Below are 23,784 nucleotides of genomic sequence, written 5' to 3' on the forward strand. Positions count from 1 at the left end.
AACTTTAATCAACTTTGGTTTTTGATTTACACTTTATAATTTTATATCGTCCACACGTATACAGAATTGCTCTTATTTAATTTAAGGCGTTTAGATAACTAAATATTAGGAAGTTGATTTATAACTTCCGTCAATAAAGAAATATATACCAAACTGATAAAAATATTGATCACACGCACACCTGGCGGAACAATCGTAACCAATGCCGTAATTAAAAAAAAAACGCCGGATGTGCTCGCAGTACTTCCGGCGGCCGCCATTGGCCGACGTAACCTTTGAACCCACCCTTTGTGGCCACGGGATATATGGAGCAAATACGCAGGAAACGTTTCCCTGTATATACCAAATAATTATCTACGGTGTATTTAAGGGTAAATACACCCTTCTCTGATGTTTTTTTTTGTAATTTAATTGGTAGGTATTAATAAAATTTATTAATATAAAATTTGTAATTATTATTTCTTCTTCCTATTCGTACACTTTTGACAGAGTGGTCGTGGTCATGCATCAGTCGGATCCTGCGATACCGATGCTCTCGCGGTGCGACGCCATTTATTATTATTATTATTTTTATTGCTTAGATGAGTGGACGAGCTCACAGCCCACCTGGTGTTAAGTGGTTACTGGAGCCCATATACATCTACAACGTAAATGCGCCACCCACCTTGAGATATAAGTTCTAAGGTCTCAGTATAGTTACAACGGCTGCCCCACCCTTCAAACCGAAACGCATTACTGCTTCACGGCTGAAATAGGCAGGGAGGTGGTACCTACCCGTGCGGACTCACCAGAGGTCCTACCACCAGTAAATTTCTACTTACAACAATTTTTCGGCATTAGAAGAAGTATGGTGTCGAATTTGGTTTTTAATCGATCTCAAATAAAAGGGAGAACCGAAACTGCAATTTTTACTGGTGGCAGGTCGTCCTGTGAGGCCGCACGAATAGGTCACGACCCTGGCTATTTCTGCCGCGAAGCAGTAATGCGTTTCGGTTTGACGGGTAAGGCAACCGTTGTATTGTTAAACTCAGACTTAGAAGTCATGTCTCAAGGTGGCGGAATTTTCCATCTATGGACTCCGATAACTACTTAACATGAATGTATTTACTGCAAAGTTTGTTTGTAGTTTTTTTTTTAATTTTCTCTTCGATAAGATTCTTTATAATCATCGCAACATCTGTCGCGCAAGTTACATTACCGACACACAGTCGCTGTAGTCTTAGATATGATATTTCGAATCTTCTCGGAGTTATTAGGAATTCCAAGAACCGGACAGTATTTGCCTCGAGAAGTTTGACGTTAAATTTAGTTGCCGGATCTTCTCAGTGGGTCGCGATTCCAATCTAGATGTAGATTTTGCGTAGCACGGATCTTGCTAGGACATAGGGCTGGGAATTCTTTCAGAATGAGCCCCGTGAGCTCGCTTACAAATCAAGGTGAAGCCAGAATAAACCTTCAAAATTACCGGCAGATAGGTAGGTTTTAAGAAATTCGTCCACTATTAACTACTACGAATATAGTTGTAAAATAGTATCCGTGCCTCTCATACTTCGCCCCCGCATTGTTTTCCGCTAAATTGGAGACCCTGATTAATTTGTTCAACTCCCCTAACGTGTAATTTGTCATCGCCTACTGTACCCTGGAATCCCCCGCCGCCCGTACCTCGTTAATAATGCACCGTAATAGGAGTAGAATGAATAAAGCGAGGGGCCCAGAAAGAATGGGCGGCTTTTCGTCTAAAATTCCTCACTTATTTGGTTAGTTGACATCGCGAGCTCAATAAATAGTGGGATTCCTTGAGATGTTTGCTCCGAAATCATTGTTTGGGTTTCCTATTTCGCTCGAGTGTATTTAAACTGGTGTATTTTCAGTGTAATCTCATTATATTACCAGTAATTTTCGTACAAACATACTTAAACAGTGGTTATTAGGAATTTTATCATTATTCGGTTTGATTAGAAAAATAATGGTTCCGGCCTTAAGACTGTAATGCGTGGTACGTTTACATCAGAAATAAGAAGATTCGTGCTGAGATAAAAACGTGCTCACAAATTTCTCTCACCTCAAAACTTGAGGTCGGAATCTCGAACGTGATGCGTAACGGCTATTCCACCCTAAAAGCGAGTGAAATACCCGTGTGAGTTACCATCAGTAATTACTCGTTCTAAATTCCATTATATCAGAAGTCAATCTTGAACGCGTATTAATTATGCATTTCTTTAAAAAAAATTGTACCTGCTCGCGAGATTTGAACATCGGTACAGTCGCATCGCTTGTTCAAAGTTAGCCGGGCGTCTTATCTCTTAGGCCGCGACGTTGTCGAATGACCGGGCGCATCGAACGTATTTAACATCGATAATATTTTAATAACAGCTTAACTTGTAGATCTTTGGTTTCTTAATTACATTAGTACCTCGGTCGGTCTCAAGAGACCTCGTTACATCCATAAATACGGTACACCTATCGCTACAATTAGCGAGGAGTTATTTGTTCGTTCGCAAACCGTTGTTGAATCACACCGTACGTATTCTGCTGTGTCTTTGATTCAAATGAAACTGGATTGGATTTTGTTTAAACGCACACAAAACATGTAATATATGTTATTTTAGTACAAAATTATGTTATTAGCTGGAATACGTTCAGCGTTACGTATTACTAAATTTTTAAATTTAATTTTGAGTTCCAAAAAAATTTGTCTGATATAACGAAGGCATCGCTTCCATGTCTTAACGTATATTGCGATATTTATGACCCTTTATTATCATTTATCACTAGGTGACGTTGGTAACGTTAGACAGCGACTTGGTTCTGCCCCTGGCATTGCTGAAGTCCATGGGCGACGGTAACTACTGACCATCAAGAGCTCGTCTGCCTATATGGGCAATGAAAAAAATAATAAGGAAGGGAAAGGCATCGAAAAAATCTGTTGATCTTATCTTATCTAAATAAAAAACGTAGTATTTATTAATCGTATTAAATTAATTCGCTAGGAAGACGCATCCAGAATACGTCGTATCGAAGACTCGAGGTAAGATAAGGGGTTACGAATGGATATCTGCGGTGAAATCTTGGGTTTCACGGCAAACAGGGGGAAAGGGATTGTTTAAATTACAGCTTTACAAGCCGCCGACTAGGGGACGGGCTCAGCCAATTTCTCTACCGTCGCCAAGACACACACAAAAACATCGCCTAGTCCATAATTCCTAAACTGATCGCTTATTTTGGCATTATAGTGAATTGTATTTCGTTTCCATATTGTTACACGCTGGAAATCGGTATAAATAAAAATTCTGCCGAAGTACAAATTAAGACTGTATTAACATTTAAAACAGTTAACGAACACTTTAAAATTCTTAATTCACTTCTTCTGCTTTGCTTCAGGTGATCCGTTCGATGTTTCGCTTCCAGTAGATCCGATTACTAACTGCCTTCGTGTTTTTTTTTTCCTACCTAAGCTGATAGCCTTGAGAGGCTATATCAGCGTCGCCTTAACTAGTAGGTGAGCTCACGGGGCTCAAACTTGATGACGTTGCTAACACGAACCCTAGCGAAGAGCGGTGCTTCGCAGAATCTACTACCGGATCGGAAACGCGACCCACTGAGAAGATCCGGCGAGAAACTCAGTGGGCTGTGTCTGAGGGTTAATTTACTCGTCGAGCCCTTCGTCGCAAGCGACAGGTTCGACGAGAACGATGACCGGTGCTTGAGGTACCTAAAAGCACCGTTAGTGGATCGGGAGGATCCGAAATGACGTGTTTGGGGCGACGTCGACTGCTTTCTATTGTCCGCAGGATCGGGATGCCTTCGTGCCATTTCTGCAACGCTTTTATAGTCGATACATCCCTAGATTTATCGAGAACATTCTGGGCAAGTCGAGTAGTTTCGATGTGTATTTTCGCTATCTGACAATAGATGGCGTTGTATTTCTCGAGCGTTCTCGATGTTACTAGTTCCTAAGATATTCGTTTCTGCTATTTGGCGATAGATGGCGTTGCTCTTGCCGGTGTAACAATATGAATAATTATTTGATATTGATTGGTTTGTTCGTAGCCTAAAAGATAAGTAGGGCGGTGTGCAAATCCCAAAAATAAGTACCAATTTTTATAATGATACTACTTCAGAAATGATTTCCACGATGAAGGAATAAGGTGATAAATATCAAACCCGAAATAATTCTAATATTGTATACCAATTGTATGCCGGATCTTCTCAGTGCGTCGCGTTTCCGTTCCGGTGTGAGAGTTTGAGAAGCACTGCTTTTGCTTGGGCTAGTTTCAGCAACGTCCTCATGTTTGACCTACATGTTATCGTTACGTTGACATAGCCTCTCTAGGTTACCAGCTTAGGAAGGGTAAAAAAAATCGCTGTCTGAACACATCTATCTCTATCTCTATCTCTTTGAAGTATGATGTGTGCGTATGTTTCCTATAGACTTCGAAAAGCCTGGACCGCCTTCGACCATCGTCAATCAAACTATCAGCTTTTAGAATAAAAAAGAATCACAAATACGTTTCACCTAAAAAAAATACTGTCGAATTGAGGAACTCCTCTTTCGAAGTTGGTTAATAAATTATTATAAATTTCGAGTACTTTATCATTGGGATTTCGTAGACAATTTAAACCGTTGGCTCGCAGTGTATAAATCACCGGTGAACTCCAGATGGGGGTCTCAACTGACCCCCGATTAAAGCATATATGAGTACACGAATTAATTCCTTCCTTGTACTGTGATTGAATTGCATAAATACGGTCAACTGACCTGTCTTATCGGTGAAAAGTGTCTTTTTTTAATTTTTTTTATTGCTTAGATGGATGGACGAGCTCACAGCCCACCTGGTGTTAAGTGGTTACTGGAGCCCATAGACATCTACAACGTAAATGCGCCACCCACCGCGAGATACAAGTTCTAAGGTCTCAAGTATAGTTACAACGGCTACCCCACCCTTCGAACCGAAACGCATTGCTGCTTCACGGCGGAAATAGGCGGGGTGGTGGTACCTACCCGTGCGGACTCCCAAAAGGTCCTACCACCAGTGAGGTGTCCTCTTATATTGTTTTATTTTGAATTCTAAAAGCGACGATAATTAACCGCATCACTTTGCCATTGCTAGTCGCAAGACGTTTTTACGTGATATTGGAATTAAAAAAATCTCTGAAATTTGAAATCCGAAATTTGTGTAATAAATAGTTTAGTTAACTCAAATTAATTTTGATTGAACAAATATGAAATGAAACAAACAAGTCTATACGAGATTTTTTATGGCACAGATGGCTGGACGACGGCACGGTATATTATTTGTTAAGTTGTGATGCTATACCTTGAGGTACACAATAATCTTAGGTATATTGTATAAATTGAAACCATAAATTCCGGGTGCAAATATTTTTTTTTTTTTTGGAGTTTATGTCCTGGTATCTAGACCTTTAGGCCAAAACCCGGGCGTCAATTGCTTAATGCAAAACACAGACAAAAATCACTGAATAAAATTTAAGGAACGTTATTCTTTCAATGCTATCATGAACTGCATACATAAGTGCTCATGCACTTTGATGCACAAAGGAATTTACGTAAATTGCTTTAATTACAAGCAACCAGAACTAAAACCACTAAACGACCGAATCAATTACGGCAAAATTTCCTAAGACTGATCGACTAGGGTGACCAGCCCTCAATAAATAGTAGCCCTCTCCGACCAATGTTGTGGTATTACCGGCAATCGTACGGGATAATCCCCGATTGACGTGGGATTAGCGGGGATTGTCCTCGTTTTCAGTTAATTTATAGATACCGTAGTGAACAATCGTTGTCAAATTCTGGACATCTGGTCGGAGAACTCCCGGGGAAAATTATTCGTTCGATCTAATGGTGGAAGAGTTTTGCGGCTAATGACCTTATAGTGGCGATTTTTTATAGTGTGTAGTCGCTAATTGTATGACTCTGACTTTCGCTGGGTCTGTAGTGATACAGGACAAAATATTAGCTTGGGACATTGAGTATACAACAACTTATATGTAAAACTGTTTGTTTCTTTTATTGCTTAGATGGGTGGACGAGCTCACAGCCCACCTGTTGTTAAGAGGTTACTGGAGTCCATAGACATCTACAACGTAAATTTTATTTTTATTTTATTTTATTTTATTAGGAAGACAAACAGTGAACTTAAACTATATAAACTCTAAACTTACAACTAAACACCATTTAAATGTCTCCGCATTTAAATAACTACAAACGATTGGGGCGTCGCATCGCCTAGAATTAAATAATTAAAGTAAAACGTAAAACAAAAACAAAAATAAAACAGTTTGAGAAAGAAAAAAAAAAACAGAAAAACGTAGTAAATAGAAAATAATTAATTAAATATTTGCATTCAACCATCGACTGACTAATGTTCTCCTAATATTCTTAGTAGAAGTGTTGAAAATGTCCAGTTCAGGGAAGTCAGCTAGAGCATTGAAACTGTTAGCAGCTCTTATAAAGAATGCATTACGTCTGTAATTTGTACCACCACGAGTTACTCCGAGACGAGATGATTGACGGCTCTCGCGCATTATGGATCCCGGGGGCACCCTTAAACATAACAACGATAGAAGATAAGACGAGTCCACCTCAGACTGAGCTATTTTGCTATTAAGAACAGTATCAGCTAAATGGCACCCACCTTGAGATATGAGTTCTAAGGTCTCAGTATAGTTACATAAAGTCTGTAGTAGTAGATTGGGTTTAAATTACAAGTTGACCTAAGGATAAAACTAGAAAGTTGCTGCATTCAATCAGCTAATAGCCGCGTAGAAATGACAGATTATTACGATTGCCGCCACCTGAGTTTGCCGGTTGTCCGGGCGTAGCACGCAATAACTCACCACAATCCACCCGACCCGGTACGTAATTCACCCGGATCTCAGCCAATAAATTCGTCACTGTGATTAGTGCGTACACGGGGTGATTTCTGCAAGCACGTTTGGTTTTAGGGAAACGACTTTTACATATAACAATTAGATGCAAAGCTCTATTGAAATATTCATACTTACTAGTGGTAGGACCTCTTGTGTGTACGCGCGGGTGGGTGCCACCACCCTGCCTATTTCTGAAGTGAAGAAGTAATGCGTTTCGGTTTGAAAGGTGGGGTAGCCGTTGTAACTATACTGAGACCTTAGAACTCATATCTGTAGGTGGGTGGCGCATTTACGCTGTAGACGTCTATGGACTCCAGTAACCACTTAACACCAGGTGGGCTGTGAGCTCGTTTAAAACGTGTATACGTACTCATATATCAATCATGATCCACTATTTCCACGTTAATGGAAGATAGATTTCAATTTTATTTTCACTTGACTTCCGCCCCGGGAGGTCTATCATGATGTCTATCAAATTATTTTATTTGATTTAATTAGGTTATTTGTCTATTGTTTGAAATTACAATTTTACTTTGTTAATCAAAGACCTAGTAATTTTTTTTTGCTAACTATAGCCGTAGCAAGAGCAGATCTTCGTGCTACCATCGGATTGGAAGCCCTAGTGTTAGTCCGGTCCTCTGTGACTATTACTAAATGTATGAAACAGATATGGCACCTTTAGAATTTAAGTGACCTATTCCAAAACTATTGTTTATCGGTAAACGCCGAAAATATAATTGAAGAATTTTAGTTTTCCAATTTAGATTTTAATATTTTAATCCGTAAGGCGCACACTTTAAAGTTTAAAGTAAGCGCCTGATTTAAAAGAAACGGTAAGTGTACTTTTGTCCTGTTTTAGACAAAAATATAAAGAAGAATGGCAATTTTTTACCTGAATGTTTTAAAAGGCGTCTTAGATTGAGACATAAACGAAACTTAATTATTTTATTTGCTCGTTTTTTATACGATGTCAGGTTTATGTGGCAAAGCCACGAAAAAATATTAATTTAATAAGCATTTAATGCGTTTTTTGGTTTTTAAAAATTTATATTTATGAACTGATAGAATCTTATACCTTTAAACGAGCAATTCTTGTATATTCCTCCTCCGTGCGTCGTATTCCTCAGTTCTGAGGGTCGTGACCTTTACTGAGCACTTTTGTCAGGACTATGTTCTTCCATTCACTTCTGTCCTCCGCGCAATGGATAGCGACATTGATGCTGGATTCCAAAGTCGTCTTGATCTGATCGGACCAGCGCATGGGACTACGCCCCCTAGGCCTCTTTCCTTCCACTTTGCCGGTGATGAGAAGTCTTTCGAGATTGTCACCCTTTTTTCTCGCAACGTGACCGAAAAACTCTAAAATCCTACGTAGGCAAATGGTGGAGAGTCTTAAGGAGACGCCTAGTTCTTCCAGGATTGATGCGTTTGTCCGATGCGCCGTCCAGGGAATCCGCAGCATTTTCCTCCAGCACCACATCTCAAACGCGTCGATCCGACTTCGATCAGCCTTCTTCAGAGTCCATGTCTCCGCCCCATATAAGAAAATAGAAAACACAAGACTTGTTACAAGTTTACGCTTGGTTTTTATGGAGATGTTTCTATCGGACCAGATGCTATCAAGCTGAGACATGGCAGTTTTTGCTATCCCGATACGTCTTCGAATCTCAGGCTCGCACGATCCAGTATTCGCAATCATGGAGCCCAGGTATATGAATCTTTCTGTTGTTTCAAGATGCAGTGACCCCGTGTGCTCCAGTTTGTTCATGCGGTCTATTACCATCACTTTTGTTTTGGATCGGTTAATGGCAAGACCAAGTTCGAGGCTAATTTTTTCAAGCTTGCTCATGAGAGCAGCCATCTCGCTTTCATTAGCCGCGAGAAGAGTGGTGTCGTCGGCGTATCGGAGGTTGGACAATTTTACTCCACCAATGGTAACTCCACCATCCCAGCCTTCACAAGTCCGTCTCATGATATACTCTCCATAGATATTGAAAAGGACTGGAGATAATATGCAGCCTTGCCTTACGCCCTTTCTAAATTTAAAGGGGGCAGAGATTGTTTCCTCCACTCTAATGATTCCCTGGTTATTAATGTACAGGTTATGTAGCAGTAGGACCAGATGTTGCGGTACTCCCAATTCTGCTAGTATTTTCCACAGGTGATCCCATTCGACGCAATCAAAGGCTTTACTGTAGTCAACAAAACACATGATCATCGGAGTGCCGAACTCATACGACCTCTCGATAAGCTGCCTGATATTGAGGATTTGTTCACGCGTTCCCTTCCCCTTAACGAAACCGGCTTGCTCCTGGGGGATTTGCCAATCTAGGAAGTAGCGCAAGCGGGTGTTGAGAATGTACAGCAGAACCTTGCTGCAATGGGAGACAAGGGCCAGCGTGCGGTAATTGTCGCACTTCCTAGTTGATCCTTTTTTATGAAGCGGCAAGATGATCGACTTAGTCCAGTCATTGGGCCACTCGCCATGTTGCCATACGTAATTGCAGATACTATGCACTGCATTCACACCCCTCTCTCCCAGTGATTTGATTATTTCTGCCGTGATGTGATCCGGTCCTGGAGCTTTATTACTCTTTAGTCGAGAGATGGCTTCTGTTACTTCTGATCGTATTATTGAAGGTTCTAAGGTTATTTCGTCCCAGACTGGGAGCTGTGTACTCATTGACTCAGGCTGATCATATAGTCCTTCACAGTATTTACGCCACCTTTCGACAACGGCATTTAAATCAGTGATAGGCTTGCCATTGTGATCTTCAATTATCCAGGATCTTGGTTTAAATTTCCGAGACAAAAGGCGAACTTTCTTGAACAAATCAGACGGTTGGTATTTTTGCGAGTGTTTTTCGATATCAGTGCAAATGTCTGCAATGAAACAGTTTTTATCCCGGCGGCACGCTTTTTTAATTTCCTTGCAAAGGTCAGAATAAGTCTTCCTGACGTCATCATCCTGTAATCCCTTCCCTTTGATGTATTTCCTCTTGCTTATAAGCTTCCATGTTTGCTCCGAAATCCATACTTTCGTTTTTGTTTTGCGACCTGCATTTCCCTCTCTGCGGGAAGCCTTGATTTCTTTAAGGGATTCGCAGAGATGAGATTTTACGGTTTGCCATTGGGTGTTAGCATCGCCTGTAGGAGGTTCTAGGGCTAGTTTTTTCTCCACAGCATCGCATAGGTATGTCCTTTCTTTCGGTTCCAGTGCACGTGGACCTCTGGTGGTTCTACTGCTGGCGGCTTTGAGTCGTAATGTAAATCTTGCGACCAACAGGTTATGGTCAGTACCGCACTCTGCTCCAGGAAATGTCTTGACGTTTCTGATAGCGGATTTCCATCTGCTGTTTATTAAAATATAATCAATTTGGTTGCGGTATCGAGCCCCGGGTGATGTCCACGTATATAAACGCCTAGGATGGTGCTGAAAGCATGTGTTTGCTATGCAGAATTTCCTTTCAATGCAGTAGTCAAGCAATCTCTGACCTCGTTCATTTCTGACGCCAAGTCCGAAATTGCCCACTATCGACGGGAGATCATCATTACAGGTATTGCCAATCTTAGCATTCCAGTCACCCAAGATTATTGTGATTTCACGGTTGGATATGGTGTTTAAAGTAGCTTCTAAAGACTCGTAAAAACAGTCAATGTCTTCTTCTTTAGCTTTTTCGGTGGGGGCGTACACTTGGACTATATTCAGTATATTGGGTTTAGCATTAAGCCGGATGGTGATGATTCGGTCAGATATGGGGTTGTAGCCCAGAACATGCTTGACAATATCTCTTGGAAGTAGTATTCCCACTCCATTTGCACTTTTATTTTCACTTCCCGAGATATACAAGGTGCCACCCGATGGTGTTGTAAAATGTCCGTTTCCGCGCATATGAGTTTCGCTAAGACCAAGGACAGAGATGTTATGATTGTTTGATTCCGCGTCAACAATGGATAACTTCCCCGGCTGCAGCAATCCGCGAACATTCCACGTAGCAATGAGGTGTTCTTTCCGAATGGGTAATTTGTTCATGATGGCTTGGTCCTGGCCAGTAGCATTCCTTCCATATGAGGCCTGGCTAGAAACCTCAATGGAAGCTTCGGTAGCATACTTCACACCAGTCGGCCCGGGTACCAACTGGCGCCGGGTGTTAATCGGATCGTCCAACGTCCTCACATCAATATTAGAGCTCATTCATACGTAAAGGTTTTCTTGGGAAAATTACTAGTGGTGGGTTCCCGCGTCCTTCCACAGCAGAATTTTAGAGGCGATTTAGTTCCTCTGGGCTACTGAAGCCCTAGTTCGGGTTAGTTGACCGCCGCCCGTAGCTCGGCGTTATATTTTTTACGACTAGGTAGGTGGCATACCGACGCCAACCCTCCTCTTTTCTCATCCGGGCTTGGGACCGGCAATGGCAGAGTTAATATCTTGTATATTAATATACATATATATATAATCTGAATCTAGGAAACGGCTCCAATGATTTTTATAAAATTTAGTATACAGGGGATTTCGGGGGCGATAAATCGATCTAGCTACGATTTATTTTCAGAAAATGTTGTTTTATTCGTGTTTTCAATAATCAACTCTTCCCGACATCTATTGGCCAATAATAATACTATTTTTCTTAATTGAGGGCAACTAACCGCTTTAAAGACACAACAAGATGGCGTTATCAAAAAAAAACCGAGCAAAGCTGAGTCATCATCTGGTACATGTTTATAAGTCGTTCAAAGTACAAAAGTAATTTTCTTAAAATTTTCCAACTCTAAAGGTGCGATATATTGAAATCAATTACACGCCTTTACAGTCCATCAAAGGTTGTATACATTCCCTGATGTACTAACAACAATTAGTGTACTAGGTTTTAAATCAATCAGATCAATGGGTATAACATTTGCGAGTCCATATATTGGGAACAAACAAACACAGGCATTGAATTGTAAATATTTGAAGACTTCACTATACACCTTGGCCATTTGTGGTGGAAACGTGTTTGGGTACGTCAATCGGCTGTACTTTATACATAATAATATATTGATAGCATTTTTTTTTCTTAGATGGGCGATTGAGCTCACAGCCTACCCAGTGTTAAGTGGTTACTGGAGCCCATAGACATCTACAACGTACATGCGCCACCCACCTTGAGATATTAGTTCTAAGTTCTCAGTATAGTTACAACGGCTGCCCCGCCCTTCAAGCCGAAACGCATTTACTGCTTCACGGCGGAAATAGGCAGGGTGGTGGTACCTACCCGTGCGGACTCATAAGAGGTCCTACCACCAGTAAACCAGTAATATGCCGTAACAATTGCATAACTTTTAACTTGAATGAATAAACTTGACTTTAAACTCTTCTTTTCAAAGTATGTACTAAAAAATTAAAGAAAGACAATCCTTAGAAAATAATGTAATGGCATCTTCAAATAAATGTTAAAGCTAAAAAGTGTCTATAAAGTTACATTTAGTTTTTTTTCTTTCATAGACGTACCTCTATTTTTAAGTACGATATCATCAGCAACTACCAGGGCCTGTTTCTTTGGCTGTGGTATAAAGCTCTTTCTTTGGAATCTATCTTCAGGAGAAGCAGGGGGTTTACAAGTTAATTTGGCTTCACCAGCGGCTGTCACAGATCTTTTTGGTATTTTACTTGGTCTATGACTGTTTGGTCCTTGATTTCTAGTCACAGTACTGATGCCTACTGATATTTCGTTTTGAGGTCTCTCAATTGTTATCTCAACGTAGGGCTTTGTATTGCTTAATTTTATACCTTTGATTTTGTTTTGTTTTTTCTCTTTTTGTATTCGGAATCTTGTCGATTTTGAAGTCCTATTTTTCGATTCAATAGTTGAACATATGTTTGTATTAACATCAGATTGTGATACTTTATTGTTGCTGCAATCAATAGGAGTTTTGGATGAGCTGTCAAAACAAGGTTGACACGTGCACTCACCTACATTGTTATTCTTCAGCGTGTCTATAGAGCTTACTTGTTCAGAGCAGCAACAAGCTTTGTGCTTGGTGTCATACTCAACGCCAGGTACGGTGCCCCCATTGAGTAGGGTCACCGTCTTAGATGGTTCTAAACCCTGATTCGTGCTGTAGCTTTGCTCAACTTCGAACGGGGTTGATTTTGAGTAAAATTTTCGATAAATCTCGGGGAGTATGATGTCTCGGGCATCCAAAACGTTAGCGTCGCTTTTCTGTGTTATAATTTGTTTTAATGGTCGTTTATTTGTCACGCTCGGACCTTCGTATATGATTTTGGCAAGATCGGCCGAACAAAACTTCGAGCTAAAAAACGACTGCGTACATGTTCCTACTGAGTTTCTCGAAACTGATGAACACATGGTTCCAACGTTGTGAACGTCTTCAGCTATAAATAAACCTTCATAATCGCTAGTATTAATTTGTACTCTGGAAGCTGTCTGAGTTTTCCCACTTCTTCCATATTTACCTTTTTTACCATACTTCTGAACTTTGAAACCATCTATGTAACGTCTTCTTTTACTACTATCTGATGAATCGACGCAAGTGTCATCATTTTTACTTTTCTTGCATAGCAATAAAATCAATGTTGGTATACACCAAACTATCTCTAAAAATATTATCAGACATATGACAATAGTTTTCTTTGACGAAAAATCTATGTTGCAAAGGTTATGAAAATACGCGCAGGTATTGATTTTGAAATAGTCCTTGAAAGTTTCTTCGTAGCCATCATCGTTATTTGAAGTGTTGAGCAGTGTCAAAACACTTCCTAGAGCAGTGTAAAGTTTATCATCGTTTAGATGGGGCACGATGTCATCTGATAGCCATGTTTGGAATCTCTCATCGAAATTATCTTGATCGCCCTGACCGGACGTTTCTATACAGTTTTTGGCCACATCGTAATATTTGAACAGCGCGCTCGATGCCGATTCGGATTCCAGAGCAACTAGCGAGTCGTTCTTGAGCGGCAAAAACATTGTACTACCTTGATCATTCCATTTCACATACGGCGTTGGTACTACGAAACCAACAGGTGTTTTAATGAAGTAAGCTAAAGATTCGCAAGGGTTATCCAGACTTCTCGTTTTGAAGACATGCTTTGGCGATTCTATATTGACTTCGATTGAATTTAGTAGTTGCGGATCGGGATCGCTCCAAGACTTTCCGTCTGTGCCTAAATACCGTTTAACTTCTTTGTAAAAGTTGAATATATTTAGCGCATTCTCTTGGGATATTGAACCCCCATAATAAGCGAATTTTGTTACTGGTAGTACCCAAGATTTTAAGTAACCACCTATAACATCTGAAAGGGCTACAGTCATTGTTTTGTCTGTCACTGGATCTCCTGCTTCCCTCTTAATGGCTGAGTAGCCAGTTTTAAAATAATCTAGTAAATTATCAACAAAATGTTCGTCTACCCTGTACAAGATCCTCTGAGGTGGAATCGCATGTTGAAAGTATTCACGTGCTCTTAGTAATCCAATTTCGTTTGTGGTCCATTTCTTATTTCTGATGTCTGAATTTAGAAACAACACTGTTCCAACATTCAATGACTCTCTTGATTCGAATGTACCGTCTGATTGATGGCATACGAACAAAATTACTATCACGGTAATCGTGCACATTATTTGTAAATGTTTACAAAATAAACGATTAAAAAATACATTCAAGATAATAATGTATTATTGTCAATGAGTCGAATGTCAAGATACTCGTAAAGAGGATTATATGTATCTTGCAACGATGATTTCCCAGTCTTAGATAGAAAGCGGTAAAGGGTGACCAAGGGATTTAAAAGAATATAATATCATTTATTGCAATTACAATCTGCAATTTGAATGATATATTTTTAAAAATATCTGGTGTAAATTAATTTTAGGAAAGCCTTTTAATTTCAATAGCAATAGAGCATGATAAAAACAAACAACATTAGCATTAGAAACGAAAGTGAATCTATCCTCGTTGTCCACTACCAAAAAATGTATACAGAACTTTATTAGCTGATACCAATTTTTCCTGAACTACATGGACTCACATAGCGTCTTTATAGCCTTACGTGAACATAACTACGTTACGTTTATTTAAATAGAGAGAGAGAGAGAGAGAGAATGCACTTTATTGCACACCAAAACACAATTTACATTACATTCAAAAACAATCAAAAAAAGCAGATACATTTGTACAATAGGCGGTCTTATCGCTAAAAGCGATCTCTTCCAGACAACCGTTTAATTTATAGAGATTCTGGAAAATATAAAAAAATATAGCAGGTATGTTACGGTGTACTATAGATTATTATAGAAAATATATACATACAATAAACAAAATATATATCCGTACCCGTAAACAGCCGTTTTACTATTCAGCTATTTAGTTCGATTTCGTTATAAGCTTTCGTTTAAAAATCAGTCTCACTCCATATTAGTCCAACAGTATCGATTGACTACTCATGACGGTTATCACACATGTCATTTGTCGGTGAATCTTCGCTACACCTCCCACACCTGACGCAGAGCACTCATAAATAAAGAGAGCAACGCGATTTTGCTTTAATTAAAACAAATTCAGTAACTAATTAGAGGATTATACTACAGATCCAAAGGTTTGCTTTTGTAAAAAAAAGTATGATTACTGAATACATATTTCCTTTTTTTTGGACAATGGAGGTGCTCCTATAACTTTTATTTTTATGTGATACCCCTTAATGTGAGATTGTAGCAGAAAGAGAGTAAGACAATAGAAGTCGGACGATGGCACCAGTCCTTGCGGTCTTAGGACTCATCCACCCTATGGGACAATAGGACTTTTTTTATTAAAGACTTGTTTGCGAATGTAACTACCTTTTTTCTATAATAATTGATTATATGCATAAAAATCTTCTTGTTTTATTATTGCCGTGGATGGCAGTTTATGGAGCAGCGCCTTTTTTACAAAAAATCTGTTTAATTCAAATTTATTAAAATTTATTTTCTATTTTTTAGTTGGATTTTCTATAAAAGCGTATTTTTTTGTTTTTTTAAACTATTATTTAATTTTCATTTTTTAGTTGAAATTCAATTTTTACAATATTTTTATTTATTATAATTGTCATCGGTCCTTAATAAGTATACCAAATTTCGAGTTAAACAGGCGTTTTGAAGGCGGTCAAAATCATGTTCAAAGATTCCGTGACATACCAACATGCATACGTCTGAAGCTAACAAAAGCGTATTAATAATAATAAAGGCCTTTTGTTTGGTTTCTGATCTAACATGTCGGTGCCGTTAGCAAATTTGCTTTGATAGAATTGAACTATGTATATTTATATACTACCTATATGCTTATATATACAAAAAAACGACTTTCCAACATTAAATAAAAATCTCAGCGTGACAATCTCCCAATAATATAGGGTGCGTGTAAGCGGTATGATTGACAGCTAATAACCAGTGATTTCCCATGGGCTAGTGCAATTTGCGGTGTGCTCACCCCAATGTACCGAAACCATGGTTTCCTTACAGATATTGACAAGCCGTGGAGCAAAAATGGCGAATTATCTTACGACTATATGCTGAATTTATCAATCAATTATTGTGTTTGTAAAATACTTATCTTAATCTTAAGATTTACAGGACTTTTTGGCGGGAAAGCGAGGACAGAAGTTGTGTGATTTGTTTTATTTTGTCTATTTAGTGTTTCTTAAGGTTTAAATGTGTAACAACGGTGGTTTATTAACTGTTTAGTATCTGTGAAAGTGCAAAATGTGGGAAAATGAAACAAAGCCGCTGAACGTAACTTCTCGGGATCCTCCAAAAAGTCCACTGGAAAAGTTTCAGTTAATGACCACCATTTTACTGAGATTATATTTCATCCCATATCATCTCATCTCATTTCGTTTCATTTCGTTTCATTTCGTTTTTATTTCATTTCATGTAAAAAAAGTTTTCATTAAAATTAAAATAAGACTTGACCTAAAGGTCTTAGTTACCAGGTCATAAAATCCATTTTAAAAAAAGGTTTCAAATTATTACGTTATTAATAAGTATGCATTAATAGAATTTTGAGAAAATAATACTTTATTTAATTTAGCTTTGTTTTATTTATATAATTTCAAATGTTAGTTCGCGAAATTTTCTGGGAAAAGTTCCTATGGGAAAAAGTTCCAATTATTATCTTTAACAATATTGGAACTTATCGATAGCCACTAAACAAAACACAAATGCGTTGTCGAATACAAAAAAAAACGTCACTTAAATGTCTCGCCTTTGTACTTTACGTACGTATTTACGCACGTATTACGTTAGATGTTTTCAAATTCAATAATATCGCATAAGATTTAACACGAAAATTTCTTGTACACACGTTCGATTCGATACGGTCGCTTTAGATTTCCGTTCGGATTACCGCCGTGGAAATGAAAACTCAGATTCATTTCCGCATACGTTCAATACTTTAGGTTTACCGATGCTTCTTCGATTCTTTTTTCACTTTTTTTAGAAAAGTCTAGTTGAAAATGAAAAAAAAAACCAAAGTCCTGGTGAAGACCTCTTGTGAGTCCGCACGGGTAGGTGCCACCGCCCTGCCTATTTCTGTCGTGAAGCAGTAATGCGTTTCGGTTTGAAGGCTGGGGCAGCCGTTGTAACTATACTGAGACCTTAGAACTTATATCTCAAAGTGGGTGGCGCATTTACGTTGTAGATGTCTATGGGCTCCAGTAACCGCTTAAGACCAGGTGGGCTGTGAGCTCGCTCATCCATCTAAGCAATTAAAAAAAAATTGAGTCAATAAATGAGCTCACGGTTCACCGCCACAGATAGAACGGCGCGATACCTTAAGACATGAGGTCGAACTCTTAATTAAATTATGTAATGGCTGTCCCAGCCTTTAGGCCGAAACGCATGATTCGTTTGCAGCAGAAATAGTCGTGATTGTGGAACCTACCCGTGCAGGCTTGGCGTTGTAACAGACAGTACGTGCCGAATTGTCAGATAACATGGCTATTGTTACTCTGGTGAATGCGTTAGTGGCTTTTTAAGACACAAGAAGAGATGGAAGAAGTCATCGTGGCCTAAAGGATAAGACTCCCGGTGCATTCGCATAGAACGATGCGACTGTGCCGATGTTCGAATCTCGCAGACAGGTAAAAAAATTTTTAATCAAATATGTACTTAGCACATGTTCACAATTCCACGGTGAAGGGATAAGATCATGTATTAAAAATCAAATCCAATTTTTTTTTTATTTGCGTTACTAGTGGTAGGAGACTAAGTGAGGCCAAACGGGTGGATACCACCACCCTATCCATTTCTGCCGTGAAGCAGTAATGCTTTTCAACTTGATGGGTGGGACAGCTGTTTTACTGTAGAAACCGAGACATAGAATTCATATATCAATATTGGCGACACTGACGTGGTTAAAGTCTCCAAGACCTTGAAGGTCAAAGTCTAAATTGGATCCTACGAAGCATTCACCTGCGTATTAACAGAACCTCATCAAAATGAAATATTGATCTTCTAGTTCTATAGGAACCTGAAGTCAGTACAGTCTTCGTTCCTCATTGTATATTCCATTTAGACTGACATTTTTGGTATTGAATCAAACATTCATTTCGACTGCCCCTCACAAATTAGGTTTACATTTCGCTGGTATAGAAGCAAAAGATCGCATATCTTAAAAGTCGAAGATTAATCGCCTCTATCGGCTTCGGTATAAAGACGGTGATTTGTTATGTCATCCGACCTTTTGGATTTCGGATATTGGTAATGCCCACCTGTGCCAGATTGCCCTTTCGCGGTAAATGACTTCCCAATGATGCTTCCTTTCGATTAACAAAGCACATTGTACTTTTATGCTTCTTTGATTATCCTGAATATTAATTCAGTTATAACGAATTGAAAATGTAATGGGGCCGAAAAGTTGTCGAGTTGCGGCCGCATACCGGAAGGCGTTTAAGGACCGTGTGGCCTAATGGAAAAGGCGTCGGACTTCGGATCCGAAGATTACAGGTTCGAGTCCTGTCACGGTCGTGCAGCCCTTTCAGCTCACTGAGTTTCTCGGCGGATCTTGCCAGTGGGTCGCGTTTCCGATCCGGTGGTAGATTCTGAGAAGCACTGCTCTTGCTAGGGCCAGTGTTAGCAACACACGGGTTTGAGCCCCGTGAGCTCACTTACACGTCAAGGCGAAGCTGAAATAGCCTTTTAAGGCTATCAGCATAGGTAGAAAAAAAAAGGAAGGCGCAGCGTGGGCATGCCTCCCATAACCTACGATCTATTGAGATCTACAGGGATCCATTGGATGTAAGCAGCGCAGGACTGATCTTTGTGGCGAAGCTTGAGGAGGCCTATCCCCAGCAGTAGATGTCTCTGGGCTGAAAGATAAATAGAAGAATTTATGGCTATTTTTTTTTCGTTTTCGTTCACTTAACGGAAACAGCGTGCTTAGTGCGAGATTGTACTCAAATTTGTATGGAGTTGGAACAACTTCCCTTCGTTTGCCGCTAGGGGCGCTGTTGCAACTCCATACAAATTTGAGTTAACGTTTACGCGATCGAGAAGTTAAAAACTCGCACTACACTAAGCACACAGGTGACTTTAATAGATTTTCGTTTAAGTTATTATTACTCAAGACTCAATTTAAAGTGATTCGGGGCAAAAAAACATAATGTAATATAATGTGTGAAGTGGACGAAACAATAATATTGGTGAGAGTATTAATTGTAAGATTAATCTATATACATATATAAAAATGAATTGCTGTTCGTTAGTCTCGCTAAAACTCGAGAACGGCTGGACCGATTTGGCTAATTTTGGTCTTGAATTATTTGTGGAAGTCTAGGGAAGGTTTAAAAGGTAGATAAATACGAAAATTCTCAGAATTAAATAAAGTTTAGGTCTTTATTTTATCGATTGAGGCACTACGAAGTCTGTCGGGTCAGCTAGTTATTAATAAAATTCGGTGTAGTGCTGGCATATACTTTGTTAATGTGAACGGACGCTGGTCACCGTTTAACATCAGACGGACCGTGAACTCGTTTACCCCTCTGGGCACTAAACAATGTTATTTTGAATCCCGAAATTGCAGTTTCAATTTTATTTACGGTTGTGTGACCACAATGTCTGACCAGGTGCAAATCAATCAAAATAGGTAATGGCCGGACACAAATACAAAGAAATCATTTTATTTATTAATTTGTGTTTAATGCATGCATGCTCCCGTAATGGCACGTGCGCTATTCGCTCTGCTGATTCGAAAAAGCGATCATTTTTGTCTTTTTTAAATTCTGTTTATTTTGGTAGGTATAGCATCGTAAGTTTCGTGTAGTCGGTGTGGTGGAGCTCGATGGGGTTTAGTCGGTAGCCGGTTCTGCGGGGCAAGTGCTTCGCGCGTCTTTTTCAAAGCGTAGTCTCCTGTGAGAAATTGAGGAAGGTGAAGGTGAATGTGAAGGTCCTACTCTTCTCCCCTTGTTCCTCTCAGGAGGCGCCGGAGTCCGACATAACCAGGTCCGTTACCCCTCTCGACCGGGTATCCGTAAATGGATTCCGCAGCGTTAAAAAAAATTATATAGCATCGTTATCATAGGTGTATTAAAATTTAAGCTCTAAATACCAATTTCTCCTCTGTTTTTCACGCGATTTTATTTTCTTTCTTTTTGTTCAGTACCTATTAGTTTCAATTGCTTTTTTGATATCATCCGTTTTTTTTTCTCAAAAAAAAAATACAATTGAATTGAGAACTTTGTTGAAATCGGTTAAAAAGCTACACGCATAGCGTGATTTGTCTGGTTTATGCAATCGCATCGGTCGGTATGAGTAGGTACTCGTAGGATATGAGTAATCGGACAAAATACACTATTACTATAAGCTTAGAAAAGGTATTGGCAGCTGCTCGGTGTCTGAGGTGACGTATGGGAATTGTCTCATGCACAGGCCAAAATTATTTATTAGCAATGTAAGATCCTTTAAATTAGTTTTTTTTTGGCATAAAAATAAGTTGCTTTGGAGGTGCTGGGATTTGAACCCAGGACTTTCAGCATGCGAAGCAGACACTCTACCACTGAGTTACACCCCCTGACGCTTGATGTTATGAAATAATACAATACATATTCTTTATTCTTTTAAAAATGATTCAACTCAACTTATCGCCTACGTCATGAGTGAATCACTGAAATTGAATTCAACCATCATTGAAAGTAAACAATCCTTATTTGAAATAGATTTGACGAGAGAGCTTATCAAAAGGCAGCGGCTATGATTTGCCCCTGGCGTTGACAATGTCCATCAGCAACGGTGACCGTTCACTATCAGATTAATTAAAAGCTTTGGCAGACGTAACCACTTGGAGTGAGTGATGAACTCCCCAGTGATTAATAGTGGAACGAACCATTCCTGTAACCCCAAGGGCGAGAAGCATCCATTCGTAAATCTCATATTTCTTTTATCATGTATCACTAAGCATGATAAAAAATATTGCATTGCGAAAATGATGAAATGGTTTTTGCGAAATAGCGCGAAAATTCACAAATTAATACTATTATTATACAACAGATGGCGTTTTATTCAATTAATTTTTCAGTGTACAAAAACGCGCTGTTTGGAATTAAAACAAACGCATCCATCCCATCAGATTATCGGAGCCAATGTTTTTACAGTCTCTGTGTTTTAATTAAGTAGTTGAAATATTTAAATCGCATTGTGCTTTCAATCGGAATAATATCGACTTTCTCGGATTTGTAATAAGGGTTATTTTAAAATTGCTATTTCACAGCTTTGTTGCCAGTTAACGGGAAAGTTTTTGTTTGCAGGAAATTATTCTTAACGATCGCTTAAATTTTGTGATGTTCGAGGAAGTGTTTATTGAAATATGTTTTTCGTTTTGTGTACATCGATTGAAAACATCAATGTGAAATGACAAAAGTCTCTTTCTGCCTGGCTTCTGCCTATTCCTTTATTTATTACTGTACATGAGTGGATGAGCTCACGGCCCATGTGATGTTACCCTAAGACCCCTAAGTGGTTGCAGAAGCCTATAGATCTATGTGATTACTGCCATTTTAAGACATGAGTTCGAAATGTAATCTGTATCATCTTTAAAGACGGAACGCATGAGAACTTCACAGCAGAAATATGCAAAATTTTGGTACCACTCACAATACATTAACAACCAGTAAAATACACGATAAAACTGTTTTTTTTTAAATAATAAACACACTCATTCATATTCTATTGATACGGAATTCTAAAAATTGAACCGAAAAACCGAAGTAGACCTAAATCTATATATTAATACGTGAAGCAAAAACTTTGTATCCCTTTTTACGAAAATTGCGCGGACGGAGGAGTACAAAATTTTCCACACTTATAGAGAATATAGAGAAGAAGTGCACAATGCTAATATCTTTTTAAACTAATGCATAAAAGATACATTAAATCAATAAAGAAAAACTTACACACACTACATACCATGTATTTGACGCACACACGCATGCATACTATTTATTGTCAAACTTTTGTTCTTGACGTCTGTTGTCAAATTGAGAATAGATTAAATATTGTTTGTCTTTGTTAATATTTTTATAGTGTAGTCTTAGCGAAATTTGTGATTATAGAAGTATAAAATACAATCATAATAGTGTACAAACTTACAATTCCAATTAATTATAGTCGAATTTCGACTACTGCGGGACCTTAAATTCATATAATTACGTCGCAACGTTGCAAAGGGGTTGTCGATAAGTGCTCAGGGAAGCACAACAAAAGAATCGCTTTAATGATTTCCATTTGATTTTCACGCGTCGCCGCCCGCGTGCTATGCGAATAAGCACTTGGGGGTTGTGGCACCACATAATAAAATACATATCAATTCTATTGGTGGACTAATTTAGTTTTTATCTTCAACTGCGTCATGATTTTAGTCATTTAGAAGTCGTCGTGGCCTAAAGGATAAGACGTCCGGTGCATTCGTTGTTGCGATGCACCGGTGTTCGAATCCCGTAAGCGGTTGGGTACCAATTTTTTCTAATGAAATACGTACTTAACCAATGTTCACGATTGACTTCCACGGTGAAGGAATAACATCGTGTAATAAAAATCAAACCCGCAAAATTATAATTTGCGTAATCACTGGTAGTAGGACCTCTTGTGAGTCTGCACGGGTAGGTACCACCACCCCGCCTATTTCTGCCGTGAAGCACTAATGCGGTTCGGTTTGAAGGGTGGGGTAGCCGTTGTAACTATACTGAGACCTTAGAACTTATATCTCAAGGTGTGTGGCGCATTTACGTTACTGAATTTCGAAGTCAGGGTTATTCGAATTTCGGATGTTTAACGACAGAGGGAAAATCTTCCACCGAGCGGGTGATATGGCTCGGTAGACCGACGGTCCGAATGTTGTTGTTCGGAACTTGTATATATGCGAGCTTAACTTAAAAATGTCGTAAGCGAGATTCAGGCATCTGTCAAATATCTTGCGTTGTATGATGGCCACATCAAACATTTCATTCATCTTCCATGAAACCGACCATAAATAGTTTGACTAGCAGTTTTGTGAAGGCATACGTACCATACTGAGTTTGTAATGAAAGTATGTGAAGGTACAACTCTACGGAACATACAGGCGTCTCCGATTTATAGCGCGGTACAAGAATAGTGAAAACTTTTGAAAGTAACTACGAAATTAATAAATATTATATGAAATTAATCCGGCCAAGAATGGAACTGAAAAATAACATAATTGTAATTTAATCATTAATTCATTAAAGTTAATTGTAATCATTTGGTATTTAATGAATTGATTAATCAATTTGAGTGAGGATTTTTTTAAATTTAGTTTTATTTGTTTTGTGGTACTTGAATTTGTGAACGAACTATGGTGGTTAAATTTCGCTTTGCTTGATTTTACGTATTATTATGATAATTGAAACCT

At 38.9% G+C, this 23,784-nt stretch overlaps 2 non-coding genes across 2 annotated transcripts; one reads left to right on the top strand and one right to left on the bottom strand.

The window, feature by feature from the left end:
- Window positions 1-18,817: 18,817 nt before the first annotated feature.
- On the top strand, window positions 18,818-18,890 carry TRNAR-UCG (transfer RNA arginine (anticodon UCG)). Its single transcript has one exon. It is a non-coding gene; the product is annotated as a tRNA-Arg (tRNA).
- Window positions 18,891-20,859: 1,969 nt separating this feature from the next.
- Window positions 20,860-20,931, bottom strand: TRNAA-CGC (transfer RNA alanine (anticodon CGC)). Its single transcript has one exon. It is a non-coding gene; the product is annotated as a tRNA-Ala (tRNA).
- Between the last annotated feature and the right edge of the window lie 2,853 nt (window positions 20,932-23,784).

The sequence above is a fragment of the Bombyx mori genome, chromosome 21, assembly GCF_030269925.1.
Source record: "Bombyx mori chromosome 21, ASM3026992v2".
Classification (NCBI taxonomy): domain Eukaryota; kingdom Metazoa; phylum Arthropoda; class Insecta; order Lepidoptera; family Bombycidae; genus Bombyx; species Bombyx mori.